The sequence below is a fragment of the Macaca fascicularis genome, chromosome 7 (assembly GCF_037993035.2).
Source record: "Macaca fascicularis isolate 582-1 chromosome 7, T2T-MFA8v1.1".
Lineage (NCBI taxonomy): Eukaryota > Metazoa > Chordata > Mammalia > Primates > Cercopithecidae > Macaca > Macaca fascicularis.
The window spans coordinates 8,052,339-8,078,366 of NC_088381.1; the positions used below are offsets into that span (position 1 = coordinate 8,052,339).

General features: G+C 43.8%; 1 protein-coding gene across 5 annotated transcripts in view; it reads left to right on the forward strand.

The window, feature by feature from the left end:
- Nucleotides 1-26,028, forward strand: part of ENTREP2 (endosomal transmembrane epsin interactor 2) — a 446,665-nt gene that overhangs the window by 153,769 nt on the left and 266,868 nt on the right. The window lies entirely within an intron of this gene.

A 26,028-nucleotide genomic window follows, 5' to 3' on the forward strand; every position in this document is an offset into this window, starting at 1 on the left:
TCACATTGAAGGGGAATGCAAATGCCAGCGCGTTTCCATTATTTCAGACTTCCTCATCAGAGTGGTCTTGTGTTCATTCATTAATTTGAAGAATAGAAAATGAGGGTTCTTAGACCTGGAATGAGAGGCAAATGGACTGATCTCTTTGCCTCCACCTCCCACTCCTTTCCCCTATAAAAATTGTCATTTAAATTTTGCGTGTGTGAACATAGGCTAAGATTTTGTTTTACTTTTTAATTTGCTTACTGTTTTTCCTCAAGCTGAGTTCTCTGTGTTCTGTGTTTGCAGATGCCAGGGAGTATAACATCATATTATGATCAGACTAATGAGTTTACCATTGCTTAGATCTAAAAATAATTTTAAGAAAAATGGTTATGTGTGTTATATAAATTTTGGGAGAGCGTTTCACAAAGTGACTTTTATTTTGTGGGTTATATTTTTGCTAAAAGCATGTCTGTAAAATGTCTCCAGGGCAAGTTATAAAATTATATTTTTAATTAATTTAAATATAATTTAAAATAAAATTATATTTTTAGGAGAATGATTCAAAGCGTAGTCTGATAGTTGTACAAGATTCAAAATGACACAGGTGGATCCTGGTCCACGCAGACCTGTTTCATCAACATTTTAGATTCATAAAAAACGTAAGTTATATAAGATTCTTTACTTATCATGATAAACCATACCTGCAGGGGCCAGCGTGGCATCGCAGGAGGGAAATTGACGGCCTGGGTGTAAACCCAGGCTCCTCTGTTAATTGTCAATGTGATTTTACCCGGGGTTATGTAACCCGGCCACTGGTATCCTTAGAATACCAGATTGTAATTGCATTTCCCTCTTTAGGTCCTTGTGAGGATTGAACGGGTAGAGTGCCCAGATGTAAAGCTTGAAAACAGTTTGGGCCTGCAGTGTGCCTCAACAACCCTGAATCCATGCTCCTGGAATAGAGTATATTTGGGTCAAGCAGCAGAAGCCAGCTTTGGGTAGCTCTGTACAAAGGAGTTACCAGAAAGACATCGGGGAGGGTGGGAGTTCACTGGAGCTGTGTCAGTAAGACCAGGAACCTGCTAACCGTGAGGATCTCTAGCACAGTTTCATCGGACACTGCCTTTCAGAGTGAGTCATTGGCCCTTTTTGGGGGAGGGGGTGGTCTCCAGGAAAATTAAATCTAGGTCAGATTAGGCCTTGTTTTACCGGGTGATGGGTGTACCTCTGTTCCTCCCTCCTTCCTCCCATCCTTCCCCCATCCATCTCTCAATGCATTCTTTTTGTTTGTTTGTTTTTGAGATGGAGTCTCGCTCTGTTGCCCAGGCTGGAGTGCAGTGGCACAACCTTGGCTCACTGCAACCTCTGCCTGCCTCCTGGGTTCAAGCGATTCTCCTGCCTCAGCCTCCCGAGTAGCTGCGATTACAGGCATGTGCCACTGTGCCTGGCCTCTCAGTGCATTCATAATGATCATAGTCCCTGCTGTGGGCCAGGCCTGTGTTGAGAGCTGGAGATGCTGCTTTGGAGAAGACACAGCAGGCCTCTGCCTGGCGAGTACAAGTCCTGGAGCAGGCAAAAAATAAGGAAACCGTTTCATACAGAGATACGTGTTTGAGATACAACTGCAAGGCCATCGAGAGGGGCCAGGGCTGTGCTGTGGACAGGGGGCCCAGCAGGGGCCTCTCCGAGCCTGTGGCCTTTGAACTGAGGCTGGCAGGATGGGTGGAGCCAGCCATGGGAGGAGCCTTCTATCAATGGGGGAGGCAGGTGGTATCTCTGACTCACCTTCTGAGAGAGAAAGCCTTCTCGCCTCTCCCCACCTCCCAATTTCTTGTTCCCGCTTCCTCCATTCCCAGGATTTCCCCCACGAATTGATTTCTCCTTAGAGACAATGTGTACGTACGTGGTGGTTGAGGTCAGTAACACAGGCTTCTGGGTTTCAGAGGAAGTAAAGGTTCAGTAGGTGTTTGGAAGTCTGCGCCCAGCCCTGTTGTACAGATGGGGTACGTGGGTGGCTCTACGTCAGGCATGGGTGAATGAAGCCACCTGGCTTGCTAGGAGCACCTTTTGGTAACGGCTTCTTGAACTGGGACTCCTTCCCTCATCCTCACCCCATCATGGAGGTGCCCTCACGCCGGCCCGGATCGGGCATTGTGCAGCCCTATTGGCATTCCATACCTGCTTCTCTGCATTCCTTTGAGAACTACGGGGTCCGCAGTTTCAGCTCATGGCTGTCCATAGGTTTCAGCCACAGACAGATTTGTCCCTCCTACCAGATCCTGTCAGAATTAGGACAGAGGGAGGAAGGACTGCAACCAGCAAAGCAGATGACGTTTTTAATGGGTTACATGTCATAGAGAGTATCCATGTAAGTACAAAATGCCAGCTCTAGTGTGGGATTCCCAAATTCAAAAATTAAATATTGGCTAGGCATGGTGGCTTATGCCCATGATCCTAGCACTTTAGGAGGCTGAGGTGGGATGATTACTTGAGACCAGGAGTTCAAGACCAGCCCTGGGAACATAGTGAGACCCTGTCTCTACAAAATTGTAAAAATTACCCAGGTGTGGTAGTGTGTGTCTATGGTCCCAGCTGCTTGTGGGGCTAAGGCAGGAAGATTGCTGGAGCCTGAAAGGTCCAGGCTACAGTGAGCCAAGATTGCACCACTGCATTCCAGCTTGGGCCACAGAGCAACGCCCCATCTCAAGATGGATGGATGGATGGATGGATGGATGGATGGATGGAAAGATAGATAGATGATGGATGAGTGGATGGATAGATAGATAGATAGATAGATAGATAGATAGATAGATATTAACAGTGCAGGCATAGTATGCAGGAGAACTATCATTTTGACAGCTGATGTGAAAACAGATCTGGGTATGTCAGTTGAGAGCAAGTTCAAAGTGGGCAGATCTCATCAGCCGACCAGCAAATCCTCAATGCTGCGAATTCCACTGCCTCTCTGTGCAGCGAATGTTGTTGCTTGTGACGCTGGGGATCCATGACTATATTTAAAGCCTTTTATTTGGCCAGCCTTAGGGATGACTGATAGCTGCATTTTCATATTTCCTGGTTTCTAAATGGGATGCCGTTTCTTGACATGTTCATGACACTCACTTTTGTGTGTGCTGGTGAATGGCAGCACAGGAAACCCTGCATTATGCAGTCTGTCAGTGCTGGCGCTGTTTATTATAGAAATACTGACACATTTGGAATTTGGGCATATGCTAAAGAAGACTGGCCTTTTACGTTCTGTTTCCTAATAATGTATTTAAACAATTCAGAAATTTTACTTTTTTTTGGGGGGGGGAAAAGAGCGTAAGACACATGGAAAAGTGAAGCTTTAAAACATGGAAGTGGCTGGGCATGGTGGCTCACACCTATAATCACAACACTTTGGGAAGCCAAGGCGGGTGGGTCACCTGAGGTCAGGAGTTCAAGACCAGCCTGGTCAACATGGTGAAACCCCATCTCTGCTAAAAATACAAAAAATAGCCGTGCGTGGTGGCGGGCGCCTGTAATAACAGCTGCTCGGGAGGCTGAAGCAGGAGAATCACTTGAACCCATGGGGCAGAGGTTGCAGTGAACTGAGATTGTACCACTTCACTCCAGCCTGAGCGATAGAGAGAGACTCTGTCACAAACAAACGAACATGGAAGTATGTTTTTTGAGTGTATCAGAGTCTCCATAGGGTGTCATCTTGATTCTGCTGTGGAAAGCGGACTTGGCTTTTGGTTTGACTTTTATTTCTCCCCAGTGATTCTTAGACATTTCTGTTTTGTCATTTATCTTTCCACTTAAAAATGAATTCTGGGTAGGTCTAGATACATACTGCAGTGTTTTAATAAATTGTCAAGGATGGTGTTTTTTTAATATTATGATACATTTATTCACCACTCTGTTGGTTTCGGACTTTTAAGGTGATGGGTCTGAAGAGTGTCCTAAAAGAAAAAGCTCCAGCCACCATGTAGTAGGTCTGATTTGGTGTTTCTCACCAGACAGTCCGCTGGTTCTTGTTCAAAGTGCAGGTTTCTGGGTGTATGAGGAGACTCGTACCTCCACCCCCACACTGATGTCCATATCCTAACCCCTGGAACCTATGAACCTTTTACCTTACATGGCAAAAAGGACTTTGTAGATGTGGGGAAGTTATAGATTTGGAGATGGGGAGGCAGTGCCAGGTATCTGAATAGGCTCAAGGTAGTCACAAGGGTCCTCATAAGGGAAAGAGGAAGGCAGGACAGTCAGAGAAGGAGAGGCAAGGATGGAAGCAGAACTCAAGAGTGCTGTGGGACCACAAGCCAAGGGCTGATGGCAGCCTCTGGAAGCTGGAGAAGGCAAGGAAAGGGACTCTCCCCTGGAGCCTCCAGAAGGAGCTCAGTCCTACCAACCCAATCCATTTTGGACTTTTGACCTCAAAAGCTGAAAGGTGATAATTTTGTATTGTTTTAAGCCACTGAGGTTTTGGTCATTGGTTGCAGCAGCAGTAGGAAACTAACAGATAGGGCTATATCTCAGGTACCCCAAGTTGGGCTCTGGGATTGGGGCTCAGGCAGTCTTCTTTTTCAACCCCACTTCTCCATGATTCTTATGAACAGTGGAGGAGAGGAAATCATTGCTCTCACTTCCTTAAAAGTTGTTGCAGGATAACGATTAGGCCTGGAAAGCTTTGAGAATCGAAAAATAACAACAATTAATAGTATATATACTCAGTGTTTATAAAGACATACAAATACTTTTAATTATAGAGCAGAAATTGCTAGTTTGCTTTAAATATAACCAAATAAATCACATAGAGTCAAAGAACAAAAAGAAACCAAGCACCCATACAATAATAAGGTCCATCTGGAGGCCACATGGCTACAGGTTTCTTTGGCCTCCTCTCATCACTTTTTTCCTGCAGACAGTAGGTCAAAGCCATCATGTTTAATCCTGATTGGACAATTCTCTTCTACTTCTGTATGTAATGCACTGCCCCAAGCTTCGGGCATCATACTGACCACTCGGTGCTCAGTGTGCATAGCATTTTGAAGCATTTGTGAATGTTTAGGATATATCACACACCAACTCCAAAGTCAGTGGAGTAAATGGCACACAGTGAAACAGAGAAATGGAATAAAACTTCAGAACAACTCTGGCTCACGACCTGTGAGATCTGAGAGGTGCCACATTGCAAAAGAAGAGACTGTGAAGCCTCTTGGAGGCAGACGGAGGACATGAAAATGTTTCTGTGAGAAGGAAACCAGATGACCAACGTTGGATTAGTGAATTAGGATGTCACCTGGGGGATCTATTTTGCAACTGAGAGGAATGAGACAAGATGGGGAAATTATGAGAGAAAAGCTGAAGTTCGTGGAAAATACATGTAAGACGTCAGACAGGCAGATAGGAGATGTTTTCTTTTTTGGTTTGATTCAGGTAATAGAAAATTTTCTGAATTTCAGTAATCAAAAAAAATCAAAGATAAGCATTAAACAAGACAAAGCAGGCTATTTTAAAAGAAAAGGATCAGATTAACACTAGATTTTAATCCATAAAGTCAAATGCTAGTAGATAATGCAGCAACATTTGCATATTTTAGAAGGAGCAGGTTGTGAAGCAAGATTCCTCTAGGCTTTCTATACACAAGATTTCTAAGCTCATTTATGTGAATGGATACGTGAAAGTCATTTTCAGAAATACAGTGGACTCAAAATTTCTGCATACCATTTCTGAATAATTACTTGTAGTGCACAAGCCAAATGAGGAAAATTATTATTAATTATTTAATAATGCCTTTAATTGTTATTCAAATAAATCTATTATTTAATTGTTATTAATCAATTATCATTATTTAATTAAATTCAATAATTTATATAATTATATAAATTTAATAATTATATTTAATTATTGTTAAAGATAAACAGGAAGCATTGGTATAAACTGCAGAAGTAAGCAATTAAACCAATGAACTGTACAGTTAAGTTGGAATTGCTGATGCTAATGTGGCTGTTTTGATAAAATCTGGGAGGCAGAGTGAGGTAGAAAATTTTGCCACGTTGCATAGAGACTGTAGATATCTATGCTATTGATATATACTTATTAGATATATAATTTCAAATATATATTTAAAAATTTGGTTAGAAAATTGATATGTAATTTCCAAATCATTAGAAAAAGAAAACAACAAACAAAAGTTGAACAAAACAGCAAAAGTCTGGAAAATTAGAGAAACAAAAATTAAGGAAATATAGTAAATAAGCCAGGCAATAATTCAGTTATGTTAGCTAACCACACTGAAGGTGTTTACTTAATTTCCTCTATTAAAAGTGCTTTTAGATTGGGGTAAAAAGCAAAAATCAGATAGATACTATTGGCAAACAAACAAACAAAAATAGCTTAAGGCATTGGCAAAGAGATGTCTGGCAATGGCGGAGTAAAGGAAAGTAGGATTGTCCACATATGATCAAACAGAATGCAATACAAAAATGTAACTCCAAACGGGATAAAGTAGATTTAAAACTAGTCATAAAAGACCAGTTGTGGTGGCTCAGCCTGTAATCCCAGCACTTTGGGAGGCTGAGGCGGGAGATCACGAGGTCAGGAGATCAAGACCATCCTGGCTAACACGGTGAAACCTTGTCTCTACTAAAAATACAAAAAATTAGCCAGGCGTGGTGGTGGGCGCCTGTAGTCCCAGCTACTCGGGAGGTTGAGGCAGGAGAATGGTGTGAACCTGCTGTACTCCAGCCTGGGTGACAGAGCAAGACTCCATCTCAAAAAACAAAAACAAGAGCAAAAACTAGTCATAAAAGTACAATCACCCTATTATGGTGTTTGCAGATCTGTCACCCATCTGATGGGTTTTGAAGATGGAAATAGAATGTACTGTGTCGGTAGAATTAGAAAACCGTGACTTGGTCAGCAAGAACAAGATACTTGGAGATACAGGCATGATAAGACTTGCTGGTCTTGTGTCTGCAGTGAGATAGACACTGGGGAGGATTTTGGTAGCAGTATGTGCAGAAGACAACTTTCAGAAAGACTCAAGTCATAAAGAAAAGGAAATGTATTGAAAAAGCTGTGAGCTTGAGTATTCCTGGGGCACTGCCTGGCATTTCTACTCTGCCTCATGGTTACAAACGGAATAAATAAACCAGGGGTTTGCAGGGGCCCTGTCCATACCTGTCATGGATGACCTGGTGTTGGGTCACTAGAGGTCAAGGCAGCCTTTGCCTTCTCTTGTGCTCCTTTCACCTTGAGAGGTTGGAGCCTATCCAGACAGGACAGAATAGAATCAATGACAATATCAACCTCATTTTTTTTTTCCCATTGAGACAGTCTGTGTGTCCATCATTGGAAGATTGGTGTCCACATTCGTCCGTGATATATTTTTAAAGGAAAACTGTGTACTGTGAACCTAGTCCTTATAAAAAAATCAAATTAACTTTATAAACTGAAAAAAATCTAGGTATGAATACACTTAAACATTGCTATTGATTTATCTTTGTATATGGTGGTATGGGTGAATTTTATGTTCTTCTCTAGAATTTTTCATGTGAACTAAAGTTAGCAGCATGAGGGTGTACTATTTATATATCTGGTCAGAAGAAGGGATTTTTATTGTGAAGGAAAAAAAACCCTGCGTTGTCTCTGTCTGAATTCCCACTATAATTTCCTATGCCAGCATTTTCGCTAACATGTGTAGTAAACAACTGTGCATACAAGATGTTAAATGTATATTCTGAGTTAAAAAGAAGATTCTAAGGTCACATTTGGGGCTGGCCAGGTTATTCAGGGTTGAAGCATTTTCTTTCCCGTGGTGTGCATTTTAACTTGACCGTGTTATTCTCACGTGCCCCGTGACTCTGCATGGAAAGGGTACACTATGTCATGTTTTCAGACCTCATTGACGTGGAACCCATTTTTATATGTGTTCCATGAGAAACTAATATTTTGTAAAAACATTTAAAGACACACTTACCTATCCCGAAATTATCCTTTGGATTCTGTGTCTCAGATTCCCCCTAGCCTTCTTTAGGTGTACTGGTTCCATTGGCCACAATGTCCCAAGCTCCCTCCATACTTTCTTCTAATTCCGTGGAGTACGAGTTCCATCCGCCTGGATCCGTCACGCTCAGGGGCTGGCTCAGCACTGTTCTTTCTCTCTTACCTAAGTTTCACACTCAAAACCTTTGTGAGTCCTTGTCACCTTCCTTCCACCCTGGTCAACTCTTACAATCTTTGTCCAGATAAATTTATTGATGATTTTGTAGGTGAGGTGCGAGGGGATGGGGGTAGGGTTACCTCGCATAGCAGAGAGCCAGTAACTTCCAACATTATAGAGCCTCAGAGTTCTTTGGCCTTACAACCACTGGGATATTTCTCTTGTACTCTTCCCTTCTTTAACATACAAACTTGCTGACTTGTGCACATGTACCCTAGAACTTTAAGTATAATTAAAAAAAAAAAATTGCTCACTTTCCCCCTACAAACTCGCAGAGTTTACCCTGCCATTCTCTATTCAAGTCCAAGAATTTAACCTTTCTTTCTGCTCTGTAGTTCAAAGTCTGCTGCTGCAGTGCTGCTAAGCCCTCGAAGAGGCAGGAGAGCAGGGGGGTCCCCATCCTGGGTGAGAGGTAACCTGCTCAGCACCAGTCAGCGGCCATGTCCTCATTCTTTTTTTTATTTTTTTTCTCTTTTTTTTTTTTTTGACACGGAGTTTCGCTCTTGTTGCCCAGGCTGGAGTGCAGTGGCGCAACCTCGGCTCACTGCAACCTCTGCTTCCTCGGTTCAAGCAATTCTCCTGCCTCAGCCTCCCGAGTAGCTGGGATTACAGGTGCCCACCACCATACGTGGCTAAGTTTTTTGTATTTTTAGTAGAGACAGGGTTCTACCATGGTGGCCAGGCTGGTCTCGAACTCCTGACCTCAGGTGATCCACCGGCCTAAGCCTCCCAAAGTGCTGGGATTACAGGTGTGAGCCACTATGCCGGCCCCATGTCCTCATTCTGAGTTCTCTTCCAGGCCTCCACCGTGCTGTCTTTAGCATCTGGCAGGATGTTGGCTGCTGTCCAGGACTTAGAGTCCATTACTCATGAAGTCATAATTGAAGAAATTAGCTGATCTTAATACTTTTGGTGTTTTGAGGATAGAAACATCAGATTTGCTTTTTCCCATGGCACCATGAAAAATTGAGAGATTTGAGAGTTTTGGCTTAATTTAGGAGAGTAAGTGCTCTTTATATTAAAAAAAAGTTAAATGTAAAATGATCAGCTGTTTTCCCGTAGGTTTTATAGATGCTGGTGTTATGTAGTTTGAGCATTTTAAGTTTTATTTTAGTACAAGGAAAAATATTCATGTCTGTCTGTTTTTAAAGTTAATTTTTATGTCATCTAATAAAATGAAAACATAGTTTAAAAAGTCAAATAGCAAATAGGAAAACCCAGTAGTTCCCTGCTGTAACTTGTGCAGAGGCAGCTGCTTTTAATTCAACTTTTTTCCCTGGGACTTACTACATCTCCACATTTCTAAATAAGATACAAATTCTGCTCTCTTTGATTCATCAGTTTTAGGTACCATTGTAGGCTTCTGATTATGGCAGTGAGGATTTAGCTTTTCATTCTCTTTGGTCCCCTTTGTCACCCTCCAGAGTGGGTTAGTTTAGTCAGTATTTGGAGTTATACCTGTGCACATATTATTCACTGCAGAGCTGTGTCGGGTGGTATGTTCACTTTCACTAACTCACTCTTGAAGTCAGTGCTTGCCTCACCTTAATCAGTAGCTCCTCTTGCAGTAGCCTCTCAGGAGTACTGACTCAGCTCAGCTCTAGTGGGTTATCTTTCTGTTCCCATTTTCTTCTCCAGGACTCATTTTCTTCTCTTGGGTTGGTGGCTTTCTAGGCCTGTACACAGCTGCCAGCCCGGGTTCCCTCTTGCTGTCACCTCTGGAATTCCACTGGGTCATTTTCTGGATCTTAGGTCTTCCTCATTCTGACTTTGCTGCCTTGTTTTGTGGAGCACATTCTGCATTCGTTTCACCTAAAAAGATGCTGCAGGGGCAGAGGGCGTGGTGGGACCAACCTCAGGCTGCCTTCTGTTGCCTCATGTTGCTGCACTGTGGTCTGGGGCTGGTCAGTCCACAGCACAGACCTGTTTTGATCTTTTTAGGGAAACAGTCCTTCAGAATTCTGCTAGGGTGCAGGGAGGGGGAATCTAACTGTTTTCAGGTAGCTGTCCAAGTTTCCATTCCTTATCTTAGCCCTCCTTCCCAAGTGTCATATAGCGGCCCCTAGATTGTTTATTTCTTCATAGCAGACTGAGATCTGTTAGCTCAGAAGCCCACTGGCACCAAACTCAAATTTTTATGCATCTAATTATTTTTTTCAAATAGCCTGGATTAGCAGATTTTTAGCCATTCAGAGCCTGCCTGCTTTGCATAGCCGGTGAGACCTCTTCTAGCACCTGCTGGCCTCTGGTAAGATAGCGCCTCGTAGTTGTAAAGCTCCAGGCCACTGCTACCCTCAAAGCTCTCTGACCCTGGGTCCCCCTGCTGTGCGCTACAGGCTGTCACCTGGCTATGTGAACCTCCTCTCTGACCCCCTTTCCCCAGGAGTTCCCTTGTCCTCTTCCCCGTCTGGATAGACCCCTTGCTTGAAGCCTGTGGATGTGTCATGCTGTGAGGGACTTCCCCTCCCACATAACTTGTTTAGGCTTGCATGTGTTACTGCTTCCTTTCACCATATCTACTTCCTTGATTGGCCCCCAATCCCTCAAGCCTTCTACACCAAATTAGCCCCACTACCAGAGGTGCCGACTGAGACTCGTGCCTGAGTCTTCTGAGGGTTCTGAGATACAGTCTGGGTTGTTCTCTTTGCTCTGCTGCTGCTGTTGCTGCTCTAGGATCCATCTTTCTTAATTTGGCTAAATCAGTACCACCTGTCTGTCCTTTTCATAACCTCCAAAGTTTGGTCGCAGTTCATTTTCATTCATCCCTTTCGTCAATCTTCATGTCTTCGTCCTTATTTGGGTTTTTCTCTGGGTCATTTTTCTTTTCTTTGGTGTAAGTCTGCTGGTGACAAATTCTGCTGTGATTGTCTCAGAAGCATTTTTATTTTGGCTTCCTTTTTTGAAGGATATTTTCTTGGTGATAGAGTTCTAGGTTGGCAGTTACTTGCTTTCGGGACTTAAAAGGTGGTTTCCATCATTTCTGTAGGAAAATGACTACCAGTCTTTTTGTTACTTCTTTGAAGGTAATGTGTATGTGCCCAGATCTACTCCTTTGCTGCTTTTAAGATTTTTCCTTTTCTTTTGGTTTCTTTTTCTTTTGTGTAATTGGCCAGCCTAGCTTTGCAGCGCTTACTGAATGATTTGAGGTTTGCTGTTTTGTTTGTTTTAGAAAATTCTTGGCCATCATTTCTTCTACCCTGTTCTCTTTTTCTCTGAATGGGACTTGAATCACATACACTAGGCCCATTCATTGTGTCCTATGTCTCTCTAATACTCTGAAAAAATTTTTTTTCCTCCTTAGGTTTTAGTTTGGGTGTTTGTTTTAATTGCCCTGTCTTCCAGTTTACTAGTCCTGTCTTCTGTATCTAATTTGCTGTTAAACCATCTGTTGAGTTTTTAATTTTAGATGTTGTATTTTTTAGTTTTATATTTTCTCTTTGATTATTAATTTTTACCGATTATAGTTATCTGGTGAAATTCTTCTTTTCATTTATTTTGTTCTTCTTTTTCTCAGTTTTCTTGGACGAAGTAACTATAATTGTTTTGAAGTCAGCCAGCTAACTTTATTGTCCACATTATCCGGTGTTCATCACCTTCATTGAAGCAGGACTGTGCTGACTCAGAGCTGGTTTGCAGCCCTGATAAGCTTCGGTCTTGCTGCTGTTTGTCCTTGTCTTTTAGGGTTTTCAAATGAGAGTCTTTTAGATTCTTCACAGCCCCTCCTCTTGTGTTTCCCAATTACAGTTTTTATTTTGAGGCTGCCTTCCCGTGGCTTTTTGTTAAAATGTAAATCTCTTACCCTCAGAATTGGAAAGCTATCCGAAGGGAAAAGCCAACCGTGTGCCTGGACCCCAAGTCTCCACCCATACCCCTGCTGGGGTTTCCCCCAGAACTGGCTTTCAGCAGGTGCGTAGCCAGAGTTCTCAGGCTGCTGCTTGTGCCCAGAATTGGCCAACACCTCTAGGGTAAAAGAAGCTTCAGAGTTCAGCTCCCTTCTTGGAGGGAGGTTCATTCCTCTCTCAAGCCTGTTTGAATTTTGTCACTCTCAGCCATTTCAGAGAGTTGATTTCCATATCTTATTGAGCTTTTCCTGTTGTTCTTACTGGGGACACTGATGAGCTGCTAACTTCTGCGTCTGACCTGGAAGCGAAAGACCTGTGCAACCATGAACTGCCTTTTGGAATTGTGACGAAGACATAGAACTGCATTCCCCTGGCTGCCCTAGCTTACTTATATAGCGCCTTCAGGTGGGTGGGATCTGGCATGCCAACACAAATTCTAAGTCATGGTGCCGGGAATACTGTGTCAGAAGGATTTCAAGGTGGCTTCTGTAGTCGGCACGGAGGGTGTGGTGAAAGATGAGCATTGGCCCTCTGGGTCGAGGAAGGGAGTTGCCACCTGCTTGCCACTCCTGTGTTAGTTAAATGCTACCACTTCACTACTTTCTAGATACCTAGATAAAGCCCTTAAAGAAAAGGAAAGCATATTACATTAAATGCTAACGTGTTTGCACATGGGGAGAGCTGGTAAGCAGGGGGTACTGGATAAAAGCTTTGGTTTTTAGTAGTGCTGATGTTAACGTTTTGATAAAATTCTGGGCTCCCTGTGCATTTGTAGTTTCTGACATGCATAACTTGGACTTCACAGTGGACTCCATGATAGTGGGTCTTTAAAACACATTTGCTGTAAATTCTGAACAAGTGACCTCAGTCATTATTCTAAAACGTTCTAAATGGCTTCTATTCTTACAGCTGTTAATATGCAACATATTATTCCATTCTGATATTTTGCTGAGCAAAACATAATTGCTTTTGTGGAATATAGCTCTATTGATGGTGTAATCAAATATTAAAAATAGAACTGCAGAGTTTTCCAGAAAATGCAATTAAAGAAGCAGTGAATGCCCGTGACTTCACTCGTGTTCATAACTATACTTTTCAGACCAGATCTATTAGAGAAAATCAAATCTTGATTTGAGATGATTTATATGGAAAATAGCCATGAGTTATATTTGCAAGATACATATGTATATATTTCAGCCACATCAACGTTTCTTTTTTTACCCAGATTATTGAACATTTCCCTGGGCCATCATCATTTTAGGAAGTCTAGGCAAATTTCAAAGCTATAAGAAAAGTTAGTAGGAAGAGGGGAAGAGAGTTTACAAGCAAAATACCGTATGTATGTAGGGGTTGTGATGAATGAACCCTGGTCACAATGTATTTTGGAAATTGCAGATTTTTGTGTAGTTGTTTGGATCAACTACACAAAACTGGAGGAACACACAGTAGGGTAAGAGAGATGTATTATTTGAAAAATAATCTGCTACACCAGATACATGCTTTGAGAAACTGAATCAGACTTGGAGTTATGGACGTAAATGAAGGCGATATAACTACCAGACAAATTAACAGAAAGCTGGACCAAGTGCAAGGTATTCATACCGAGTGATTCACTCTTCATCTTATTAATAAGTAATGAGAAAATATTGAACAATGTGACCTATGAATATATTGTAGAACAGGAAAAAGAGAAAGTATCTAGACTCGAAAAATATAGCGGAATATCCCGATGAGAATTTCAGCAACTGGCATTCTCAATAGTATGGGAGAAAACATGGCTTCTAGAAACTGGAGGGGACGGTTCATGTGTAGTTTAATTTTAGGCCTTGTAAATTACATATGATGGTAAAATTTCAGGCTGAAACTACTAAAAGAAAAGAAATAGGGATCCAGCCTGGGCAATAGAGCAAGACTCTGTCTCAAAAACAAACAAAATAAGTTCTGTGGTCTAATGAAATGGACTGTAGTTATACCGCAGTGAAAGTGAATAAACTATAGCTGTGTGCGACAACATGATAAAGGAATCTTAGGAACGCGAATGTTCTTATCCTGGATGACCCTGAAAGCTGAGACTGAGAGCAGGACTAGCAGGAAGCTCTCCTGTTTGCGCAGAGCACAGTCAGGTAGGCAGAGGGAGGCAGGGAGGAAGGATAGCCCGTCCAAGTGTGTTATCCAGTTGGCTACAGCGGGTGATCATGCTGGCTCCTGAGGGGACTGGAGCACAGTTACTGAGCACATTTCAGACTTGCCTCCCTGAGGCCCGTCGCGTCAGGTCTTTGTTGTCTGAGGGCTGCTCCTGGGGCACTGGCTTCCACCAGAGCAGCCCCTGCAGGGGAGTGAGACCTGTGGTGCAGGAGCCGATTAGTTCTCTGCCTGTGAGACACACAGGAAAATACTATGACTTTTCTATGACACCGTTTCTGTAAAGTGCAAAAACAAGCAACGCCAAACACTGTCCTGCGGAGATGAACTAAGTATGCCAGAAAAGTTTCAGAGAGAAAGGGAAGGAAATTATCAATGCAAATTCAAGAATGGGATTCCACAAGCATCTAGGTAGGGGACCTTATTTTCAGCAAAGCAAACATACAAAGAGACAGGCCTTAAGAGTTCTCTGCTGTGACAAAGCAGAGGGCAGGCACACAGCATCTGCAGTGGTTGAGAGGAAAGTCTGCGACTCCAGACCTGCACTAGGGCGACCTGCTCTTCAGACATGATGACTACTGAGCAGTCGAGCAGTCCACAGTGGTCCTGGAAGCCCTGAAGATATGCTCAGGTATCGGGCTTTGGGGGCCCTCAGGTCCCCTGGGAAGAAAAGTCTCGTGAAAATGTCATTCAATGATTTGAGCTATTAAGTCAGCAGCTTGAGTCGGTGGAATCATGCCTAAGCAGAACTAATGCGGAACACTGAAACTAGTTAAAACTTGAAAGTGGAAATTAAAAAAACATCGAAAGACACAGAATATAGCCAGGCGAGGAGGCTCATGCCTGAAGTCCCAGCTACTCAGAGGTTGTGGCGGGAGGATTGCTTGAGTCAGGGTGTTCAAGACCAGCCTGGGTAACACAGTGAGACCCTATCTTAAAAATAAAAGAAAGAAAGAAAGAAAAATAGGCTGGGCATGGTGGCTCATGTCTGTAATCCCAGCACTTTGTGAGGCCAAGGTGGGCAGATCACTTGAGGTCAGGAGTTCAAGACCAGCCTGGCCAACATGGTGAAACCTGTGTCTACTAAAAATACAAAAATTAGCTGGGTGTGGTGGCGGGCACCTGTAATCCCAGCTACTCAGGAGGCTGGGTCATGAGAATTGTTTGAACTCGGGAGGTGGAGGTTGCAGTGAGCCAAGATTGTACCACTGCTCTCCAGCCTGGGCAACAAAGCGAGACTCCATCTCCAAAAAAAAAGAAAAGAAAAATTAATTTTTAAAAAGGAAAAAAGATAGTATAATATGAAAACAGTGCAATATGAGTTTGAATCTAAAATTCTAGATTATACTAGCAAAGAATGAGAGGTGGGATGTGTGAAGGGAAGATACCATAATTGTATTAAAACCCTTGCCTACCCTGAAAACCAGAGACATGTGGGTTAAAGAACAAGCTGAAAATTTAAAGCTAATTAACAAAATTACCACCATGTAGGCACATAACAAATTCCTAGGCATTGGAAGCTAGTTTGAACAAATTAACTGCAAGAAGTTATTTTGGGGACAATCTGGGAAATTTGAATAGGAATTGAGTATGAAATCATACGAAGTTGATCTATTCATAATTAGTAAATTTTAGATTTATTAATGGCCTCATAAGTTATATAGAAAAATGTCCTTGTATTTTAGGTACACACATTGAAAACTTAAAATGTCATGGTTTGTAATTTATCTTGAAAAGCAAAGAAAAAGAGATGAAGCAAACAGTAAAATTGTTAATCAAGGTGACAGGCTAAGTAGATGGATTGAATATTCTTATTTTTCTACTTTTCTATTTGAAAAATTTCAAAATATAAAGTTTAAAAATCATCAAAGCCTTGAAAGATGAAATTGGGGAAATCTCTCAGAAAACTGAACAACAACAACAAAAAAGACCAGGAAGTTGGAAATAGGGAAGACAGTAAATGAAAGGGTCAGCCAGAGAATAGAAACAGGCTTTGCGGAGACCACAGGAAATAGAGTCGTCTTTCCAAAATGATACAGGATTTATTCTCAGAACTGAAAGGAGATGGCAGATTCAGATCAGTTTCTCATACCTCACCCCGTGAATAAAAACAAAGACCCCGTCACCACTGTAGAGTCCTGTATGTTCCCATCGGGAACCAGCATCCGTCCTACCAGGGCCGTTCCTCCTTTTGGGATCTGTTACCCCTACAAGCCCAGGATTTCCCAGCTCCCGAGCCCACGCTTTCCCACCTTGTTTTTCTTCATTCTGTGTAACATGCCGTGTGGTTTCACTCTTATTTTGGTGTCTCCCTCCTCTGCTGCTCCCCAGGATGTCAGCTGTATGAGGGAGGCACTATGCGTGTCTTTCTTGTAAACCGCTGGATCCCCTGTGCCTAGAACAGTGCCTGGTAAACAGCTGGTCCTCACCAGTATCTGCGATGAATCAGACCTCTCAGAAGCCACCATGGAGATTAGCACATATTAGATCATTGCCTAAAAGGTTTTGAGAAAAAAATAATCTGCCACCTGAAATTTCTGTCCTTACATGTGAAACGTGTAGGGTCCCTCAGATTTCACCTACTGTGAATCCTTTCTCTGAAAGTTAGTGGAGGATATGGTCTGTCAAAAAATGTGGTCCAGGTGCAGTGGCTCAAGCCTGTAATCCCAGCACTTTGGGAGGCTGAGGAGGCTGAGGTGGGTAGATCACCTGGAGGTGAGGAGTTCGAGACCAGCCTCGTCAACATGGTGAAACCCTATCCTCATTAAGAATACAAAAAAAAAAAAAATTAGTGGGGCATGCTGGTGGGTCCCTGTAGTCCCAGCTACTGGGGAGGCTGTGGCAGGAGAATCACTTGAACCCAGGAGGCGGAGGTTGCAGTGAGCAGAGATCCAGCCGGTGCACTCCAGCATGGGCAACAGAGAGAGAGACTCGGTCTCCCAACCCCCACCCCCCAAAAAAAATGCAGGGAGCAAACCACCTGGTTTTCTGAGGCATGTCCCTCTTGGACCCGGGTCACCTGCTCCCTCCTTACCTGACTGTTCCCTGGCCTGGTGCACCATGGCTCCCAGGGACATCCCTGTGCCTTCCACTCCCCTTTGCCTCTCTCCTGGGCTGGAGCCTCTGTTTTCTTGAGCCCATGTCTTCTTTTTTCTTGGTTTGCTCCCGCATATTTTGATAGACATAATGTGCTCATACATGGTGAGGGAGACCTCAGGGCTGTCGGAGAGCTAGGATGAATTTTTGGTGGATATACAGTTGTACACCATACACCAACACTTCCCTCAACGACGGACTGCGTGTACAATGGTAGTCCCATAAGATTTGAATACCATGATTTCACCGAACCTTTATTATGTTGAGATGTGTTAAATACACAAGTACTCACCGTTGTATTATAGTTGCCCACGGTGTTCAGGACAGTAACATGCTGCCCAAGTTTGCAGCCTGGGAGCGGTAGGCTACACCATACAGCCTAGGTGTGTAGTGGGCTTCGCCATCTAGGTTTGTGTAAGTGCATTCCGTGAGGGTCACACGGTGGTGAAATCGCCTAAGGGCGCACCTCTCAGAACATAGCTCCGTTGTTAAGTCATGTGTGACTGTGTGGAAGATTTAAGTGAAAAATGAGGCAGTTAACCCCATTTACATATTGTGATGTGATTTTTTTAAAAAGCACTGTAATTGTAGTACTCCTTCTGGCTCAGTTATGGATAGTCGTAATAATGTCAATACTGAATGCTGAAATATCAAAAGGTGGGTTGTTGCTATATTTGGATTGGGAAAGTGAGGAGGAGAGGGAGAGCGAGCGTGTGCATTTGGCCGTGTCTGCTGTGTGTTGGAGGGGAAAGTGAGAATCCTCAATTTTCATAGTCAGAAGTCAGTCAAAACATCAAGTTTAGAAATGTGAAAGTAAATTGAAGAAACAAGCAAAACTATTTGTTGTAAGTGGCAACCTCTCTACAAAACAATTTTGACTTTTCAGATTGTTTAGAATGACTAGATCAGAAAAAATGAAATACTTTAAAAAATGTATTCATATATTTTATATATTTTAAAATATTTTTTAAAAAAATGTTTGACACAGAGTCTCACTCTGTCGCCCAGGCTGGAGTGCAGTGGTATGATCTTGGCTCACTGCAACCTTCGCTTCCCAGGTTCAAGTGATTCTGTTGCCTCAGCTGCCAGAGTAGCTGGGACTACAGGTACCTGCCATGATGCCCGGTAATTTTTTGTATTTTTAGTAGAGACGGGGTTTCACCATGTCGGCCAGGCTGGTCTCAAACTTCTGGCCTCAAGTGACCCGCCCGCCTCGGCCTCCCAAAATGCTGGGATTACAGGCTTATGTTTATCTTTTCAGAAGCTTGTTCAAAAACGTATTTTTCACATATGCTTGTGATTCCAAATGTTTATAGAATAATAGGTCATGAGTATTTTGTATTTTTATACAATGGAGTCCCATTCAGCCATTAAGGTGATGTCAGCGAATACCTACAGGGTGTGCCCTCATGATCATGGCACATTATATGGTAATGAGAAAAGGTTGTTGACAACATGATGACCCAATTTTTATAAAAACTGATTTGTATAGAACCCAGCCGCGTGTTAACAGGAGTCGGAGGAGAAGCCGTGTGAATGTAGATGGTTTCATGATTTCCCTCAGCGTATCCGTCTTGTTATATATTGAACTTGCATTGCTTTGGTTGTAAAATAAAGGGGAAAAGTCAGCGCACTGCCCCTCAGGACCATGCTGCCTCCGTGGGGCTGTGGAACTGGTCAGGAGCATGGGCACAAAGCCTCCCGCCCGGAGGCGGGCACTGGCCGAGCTTGTGCGTGCCGAGAGCCTTCACTCTCATGTGTGCCGTGGCGCCAGGCCCTTGCTCTGGTGGGCACTGTGCAGATGAAACAAGGGTGCTCTGGGCCCCTGGGACCTGCTGAGCAGCCGGAGACAGGTGCATGAGCAAGCAGCACTGTGGGGTGCTGGTGCCATAGCCCTGTGGTCCTGTAGCTGTTTGCTGCCCATGCTGGGTAATTAGCTGTTAGGGGGTTGACGGGGAGGCAGAGGTGACTCCACCCATGGAGTGACCTGGATGAGGTAGGAAACGTGGGCAGGGACCTTCTGAGCTGGAAGATGTGGGACTTACTCCAAGGGCTAAAGAAAGCCCCTGAAGGGCACAGTGTCATTGAGTGGGGCGAGTGACATGGTCAGATTTTTTTTTTTTTTTGAGACGCTGTCTTGTTCCGTCACCCAGGCTGGATTGCAGTGGTGCGATCTTGGCTCACTGCAGCCTCCACCGGCCAGGTTCAAACGATTTGTCTGCCTCAGCCTCCTGAGTAGCTGGGATTACAGGCATGTGCCACCAGGCCTGGCTAATTTTTGTAGTTTTAGTAGAGGCAGGGTTTCACCATATTGGCCAGGCTGGTCTCAAACTCCTGACCTCACGTGATCCGCCTGCTTCGGCCTCCCAAAGTACTGGGATTACAGGTGTGAGCCACCGAGCCCGGCCAGGTTTGCATTTTAAAAAGATGATTCTGCAGTGTGGAAAACAGGTTAGAAGTGACCAGGAGTCTGGGCGGGGAGGCCTTTGTAGGGCTCTTACAGTAGCTCTGGTACCAGGTGGCAGCCAGGTGCCGGGTGGAGGGAGGAACTGGGAGTTGGGGCCCAGGGTGAGCTGGTCAGTAGATGTCCCTGACTTGGATGGATTTGAGCATGAGATTGGGCAGGGGAGGGACGTGGGGCATCTGGGACCCCGACAGTCGCATCTGGGTGAATGGGGCCTCCTGTGGAGGTAGGGCAGGCTCCAGGAGCACTGGCTGTATTGAGTCAGTCAGGCTGCTGGAGAGGCGTCCGTCATGTTTCCGTCGGGCCAGTGGGTGGACACGGGGATCTGGGAGGAAGAGGCTGAGAGAGGCTTAGGGTACCCTGGAGAATGGAGCCAGGGAGGAACCGGCGTTCCCAGGATAGCTCCTGTGAAGAGGGGAGGGGAGGTACGGGGGAGATGGATGGGCTGAGGGAGCGCTTACTGAGGAGCATCTGGGGAGCATGAGTGGGGGAGGAAGAAGCAGGGGGGCGGCCAAGACAGGAGGGTGTTCCTTCTGCAAAGCAGGAGTAAGATCAGTGTCAGCCAGGTGGGTGCTGAAGGGGGTTCCCGGGACTCAGCAACCCAGAACTGACCAGACATGGGAGTTCTGCCTGTGCCAGCGAGGGTAACGGGGAGCAGCACTGCGGAGTAGGGACAGCTGTTACAAGGGTGCTGGGCCACTTAGTCAGATGGCACCAGCATGGCACCAGTTGTCCAGATCCTTAGTGTGTTTGGGGATCCTAGACGTGTCTAAACCCAGGGATGGACATATGTGATGGGCGAGGGGCGTAGACAGTCCCTGGCGCGGGGCGTGTCTTTTCACCGGGGCTAGCATCGGCGGGAGTGGGTGCCACTGGATGTACTCCTGTACCCTTGAAGGAATCCAGTCTCCTGCCCCGTTCCTCCCCTGTCCTGGTGGCCCTCTGCCTCCTCTCAGAACCTCGTGGGGACAGGAGATGGGCTCTCCACTCCAGTCTCTATGTGTGGCGCTGCCTGGTGTGAGAACAGATGGCAGGAGGGCGACCTGGGTGCGGTACCTGCAGCAGGGAGGAGGGAGAGCAGCCTGCGGGCCCTGCAGCGGCCAGCCCGGGGCAGCAGAGCAGAGCAGAGCTCCCAGGCTGGGGCGGAGGGCTGAGAGTGTGTGGATTCAGGCAACCCTTTGGGGTGCAGCCAGGCTGCCTTCAGGGTACAGCTGGACTCTCTGGGCAAGAATTCCGAGAAGGGAGCCTGCTCTGGGGCTAAGTCAGGAATGGGAGCACAGCCTCTGGGTCTGAGAACAGGAAGGTCCTGGGAAAAAGCAGGCAGAGGCACCTCTAGGGAACAGTCCTGGATTTGAGAGTTTGCGTAAGTAGTGTGTGGTTTATGACATTAGTACAGTGGCTTTTATTCATAATGATTTGGAAGTGAAAGAGCAATTTATCTACCAGACAGGTTCAGTTCCTATTGTATGGTTCCAGTGGATTTAAAAGTTGATGTGGGTCTGTGAATTTGCTTGCATAATTATACTCTGATAGCTTTTCATTACACATAATGCAATTTTAATGGAATTAATGTTCTGTATCAACAAATACATTGTTTTTATTATTGTGCCATGAGGAGATTTCTAAAAGAAGAGAATAAAAGTCATTTGCAAATGGTTTATATAATACTCTTTTTCAAGCAGGGCAATCTACCTTCCCACTTCATACTTTTTTCTGACAATGGGTTGAGAAAGGGAGGGGGGCAGAGGCTCTTGAATACATTTGGGTGCTGGTTGGAATTTATTCTTGAAGCTTGCATTTATGTCTGAGATTCTCAGTATTCTCCATCAAGGAGCAGCAGCCCACATAGAATTGCACATGGACACTTGGCTGGTCACCTGGCTGACCACTTTCTGTGCAGATCAGGCCCCGTCCGTCCCCTACACACCTTGTTTGTCGTCCTGCCACCCCGGACCCTGTCACTGTGCAGGGATTCTGGTTTCCTGCCCCTCACTCAGACTGGCCGCCGTTGTTTCCAGAGCCTTTCCATACCTGTTCTGAAGCCAACGGCCCTCACATTCCAGTGCTGGAATGTTTCTGGCCCCGTCCACCTCTCCCGCCTGCTGATGGGAGCATTATTCTTATGCCTCCTCACTTAGGAGGCAGAACCAGCTGTCGCTGGCTTGGGTTTTAATAATGCATTTTCTCTGTTACGTATCAACCATGGGAAATAGAAAAATACATAGGAAGCCAAAATCCCACTGTCTGGAGATAACCATGGTAACTTTGAGATGCAGCTGCTGATTTTCTTTATGTATTTGTTTGCTTCTCAGAAGGGCAGTTATTCACCTTCCAAACCAGGTTGTAACCTGCTTTTTTTCCCTCCTTCTTCTTCTTTCATTTAGTGTGAACATTTCTACATGGCATTAAATATTCTCCCGTGGCTGGGCACGATGGCTCACGCCTTTAATCCCAGCACTTTGGGAGGCCACAGCGAGGTGATCATGTGAGCCTGGGGTTTGAGACCAGCCTGGGCAACATAATGAAACCCTCTCTCTACAAAAGATACAAAAATTAGCCAGGTGATGCATGCCTATATTCCCTGCTATTCGGGAGGCTGAAATGGGAGGATCATTTGAGCATGGGAGGTAGAGGTCACAGTGAGCTGTGATGATGCCACTGCACTCTAGCCTGGGCTAAAGAGGGAGACCCTGTCTCCAATATACATATCTCTCTCTATATATATATGTGTGTATACAATATACACACACACATATATATATTCTTCTATAATATGATTTAATGACAGCAACTGGGAAGGCCTCAATGAATATATGTAATTCCCTCTTGCTGCACACCTTGGTTGTTTCCAGTTTCCAAAATAAGAAATAATCCTTTGGTTAATACTGGGAATTCTTAGAAGTAGAATTCTAGGTTCAATGGTATGCAGAGTTTAAAATATGCATAACATAATACATGCATGGATTAAAGGTTAATATTACAGAAAGTTACACATAAAAAGCAAGTTCCCCCTTGCCTCCTCCTTAATCCAGTTTCCCATTGTTAGGTTTCTTGTGCATCATTCCAGAGAGAAATGTTTATGTAGTAAATGCACTCATCCATTCCTTCTCGTTTACACAGAGATCCTTCTGTGCACACTGGGCTGTGTCTTGCTTGTCAGTTATTTATCTTCGAGATCATTCCACATTGGCATAAATAGATCTACCTTAAACTTTATAATGCATATATTCATGTTCTATGTAAATATCAAAGTTTATTTAACTAGCTCTTTATTGCTACTCACTGGTTCAGGTTTTTGCAGTAAACGTCCTTGTGTAAATAGGCTGGCCTCTTTCTGTTAGTATATTCACAGGTTAAATTCCCAGGATTAAAACCATTGAGTATGGGTATGTACAGTTTTTATTTTGAGAGATGCTATGAAATTGTCCCCAAAGAAGGCTGCATCAAATTATGCCAACATCAGAAATGTTTAAGAGGAACAAACTTTCCCTTCTGCCCTTTGCCGTCACTGGGTTTTACCAAAACTTCACCAAAACGTTTCCAGTCTGGTTGATAAAAATACTTATCTTACTGTTTTCACTTGCTTTAAAACACTGAGTAGGTTTATGCATTCTGTTACATGTTTATTGTTCGTTAAAAATGTAAACATCCTATTCATGGTATTCAGTCATTTTTTTCTCTTGTTTCTTTTATTAATTTATATGAGCTCTTTGTAAATTAAGAAAATCAGCCTTTTGTCTGTTTAGATATTATAAATATTTTCCTATTTGAAACCAGCCTTGGGTTTTATGGTTGTTTTTTGAACCATAAATGTGTTCATTGGCCCTTTTCACAATAACGCTACATTGAAAACCATGCCAAAATGCAGTGCTTGACAGTAGCGAGCCATTGTTTTCCCCTCTGGGTTTGCAGGTCAGCTGGAGTGGCTCCACGTGGGGTTTGTGTCTGTGCCATCTGTCCATTCTGGGGCGCAGGCTTGAAGGGGCGGTGGCCACCTGGGCGAGGAGGAGGGCAAGAGGTAGCACGTAATACATCAAAAGGCCCAGGGGCGATGGCACGTGCCACTTCCACTCACCACCGCCAGGCAAGTCCCATGGCCAAATTCATTCTGGGACGGGGACGGGACTCCACTCACTCTACAGGAGGCTCTGACCTCACACGTCAAAGGCACAGACTTGTTCTTCTGATGCAGAGAGGTCCTGGGATTGAGAACACAGATACCTCCTACCACATACAAATGTGGGTTTTTTTTTTTTTTTTTTTTAGCCATAAACGTATACATTTTAAATTCATTAATTGTTTCTATTATGACTCAAAATTGTGTGGTGCCTCAAAGGGCTTACTTCTTTAAGATTGTTTTACAGGCCGGGCGCGGTAGCTCAAGCCTGTAATCCCAGCACTTTGGGAGGCCGAGATGGGCGGATCACAAGGTCAGGAGATCGAGACCATCCTGGCGAACACGGTGAAACCCCGTCTCTACTAAGAAATACAAAAAATAGCCGGGCGAGGTGGCAGCGCCTGTAGTCCTAGCTACTCGGGAGGCTGAGGCTGGAGAATGGCGTGAACCCGGGAGGCGGAGCTTGCAGTGAGCTGAGATCCTGCCACTGCACTCCAGCCTGGGCTACAGAGCGAGACTCCGTCTCAAAAAAAAAAAAAAAAAAAAAAAAAAAAAAAAGATTGTTTTACAAATTTCTCAAATATTTGTGTTTTAATTTATATTTTACTCTTTGATTTCTCTGGAATTTATTTTAAGGTTAAAACGTAGAGATTAAGTTTCATTTCTTTCCAAGTGGCCAGCCAGTTGCCCTAGCACTTCTTACTGCATAGATTTTCCTTTCCCCTTTTTGGTATTTTAATTAGAATTCCATGAAACTTATACATTATTTAGTCTTTTTATTTAAAAAATGAATTTCCCTCCCATGTAATCATGAAGTCTTTTATGTTCCCCAGTAGATGTTTAAGGATTCCTTCATATTGCTCCTACTCTCCTCTTATTAAATCTATTTATTCTAAGATATTCCACCTTTTTGCTTACCATTATAAATGGAAGTTTTAATTGTATTCTTTTTCTAACCAGTCTTTGCTTGCACATATGTAGGAAAGCTCTTTGTCTGTAGTTTTAAGAGCTTGTGTCCTAACCCTGCCCGTCATCGGAACGTTGGGCAAGTCACTTAATCTCTTTGTGCTTTAATTTTCACATCTGTGCACGGGCACAAGAATCACACAGACTAATTAGGGTTGTCAGGATAAAGTATAAAAACTTAGTAAGTATATCTGGCATATATTCAGGGCACAATAAATATTGACCCTGTTGACTTTGAACAACATGCGTTTAAACAGCGTGGGTCCACTTATACGTGGATTTTCTTCCACCTCTGCCACCCTGAAACGGCAAGACTAAGGCCTCCTCTTCCTCTTCCTCTTCCTGGGCCTACTCAACAGGAAGATGACAAGCATGAAGGCCTTAATGATGATCCACTTCCATTTAATGAATAGTAAAATCTGTTTTCTCTTCCTTATGACTTTCTTAATAGCATTTTCTTTTCTCTAACTTACTTTATTGTAAGAATACAGCATATAATACATATGACATCCAAAATGTGTGTTAATCAACTGTTTATGTGATTGGTAAGACTTCACGTCAACGGTAGGCTATTACCAGTTACGTTTTGGGGGAATCAAAAGATTATACCTAGATTTTTGACTGCACAGGAAGTTGGCACTGCTAACACCCCTCTTGTTCAAGGGACAACTATGTATAGTATTATGATTTTCAACATACTGATTTTGTAACCAGATAACATACTGAATTTTCTTATGGTTTCTTTTTCTTTCTTTTTTATTTTTGGGGGTGGAGGGGAATGGAGTCTCGCTCTGTCTCCAGGCTGGAGTGCAGTGGCACAATATTGGCTCACTGCAACCTCTGCCTCCCAGGTTCAAGCAATTTTCCTGCCTCAGCCTACCGAGTAGCTGGGACTACAGGCACACGCCACCACGCCCGGCTAATTTTTGTATTTTTAGTAGAGATGGGGTTTCACCATATTGGCCAGGATGGTCTCAATCTCTTGACCTTGTGATCTGCCCGCCTTGGCCTCCCAAAGTGCTGGGATTACAGGTGTGAGCCACCACGCCTGGCTCTTATGGTTTCTTATTCTTCTGAATCAGTTCCGTTGGGTTTTCCAGTTAGGTGATTACATTATTTTCAAATAGTGATGATTTTGCTTCTTCTTTCCAATGTTTATAACTTTCTTTTACTTTTCCTTTTTAGTTTTATTAGCTAGATACATTAG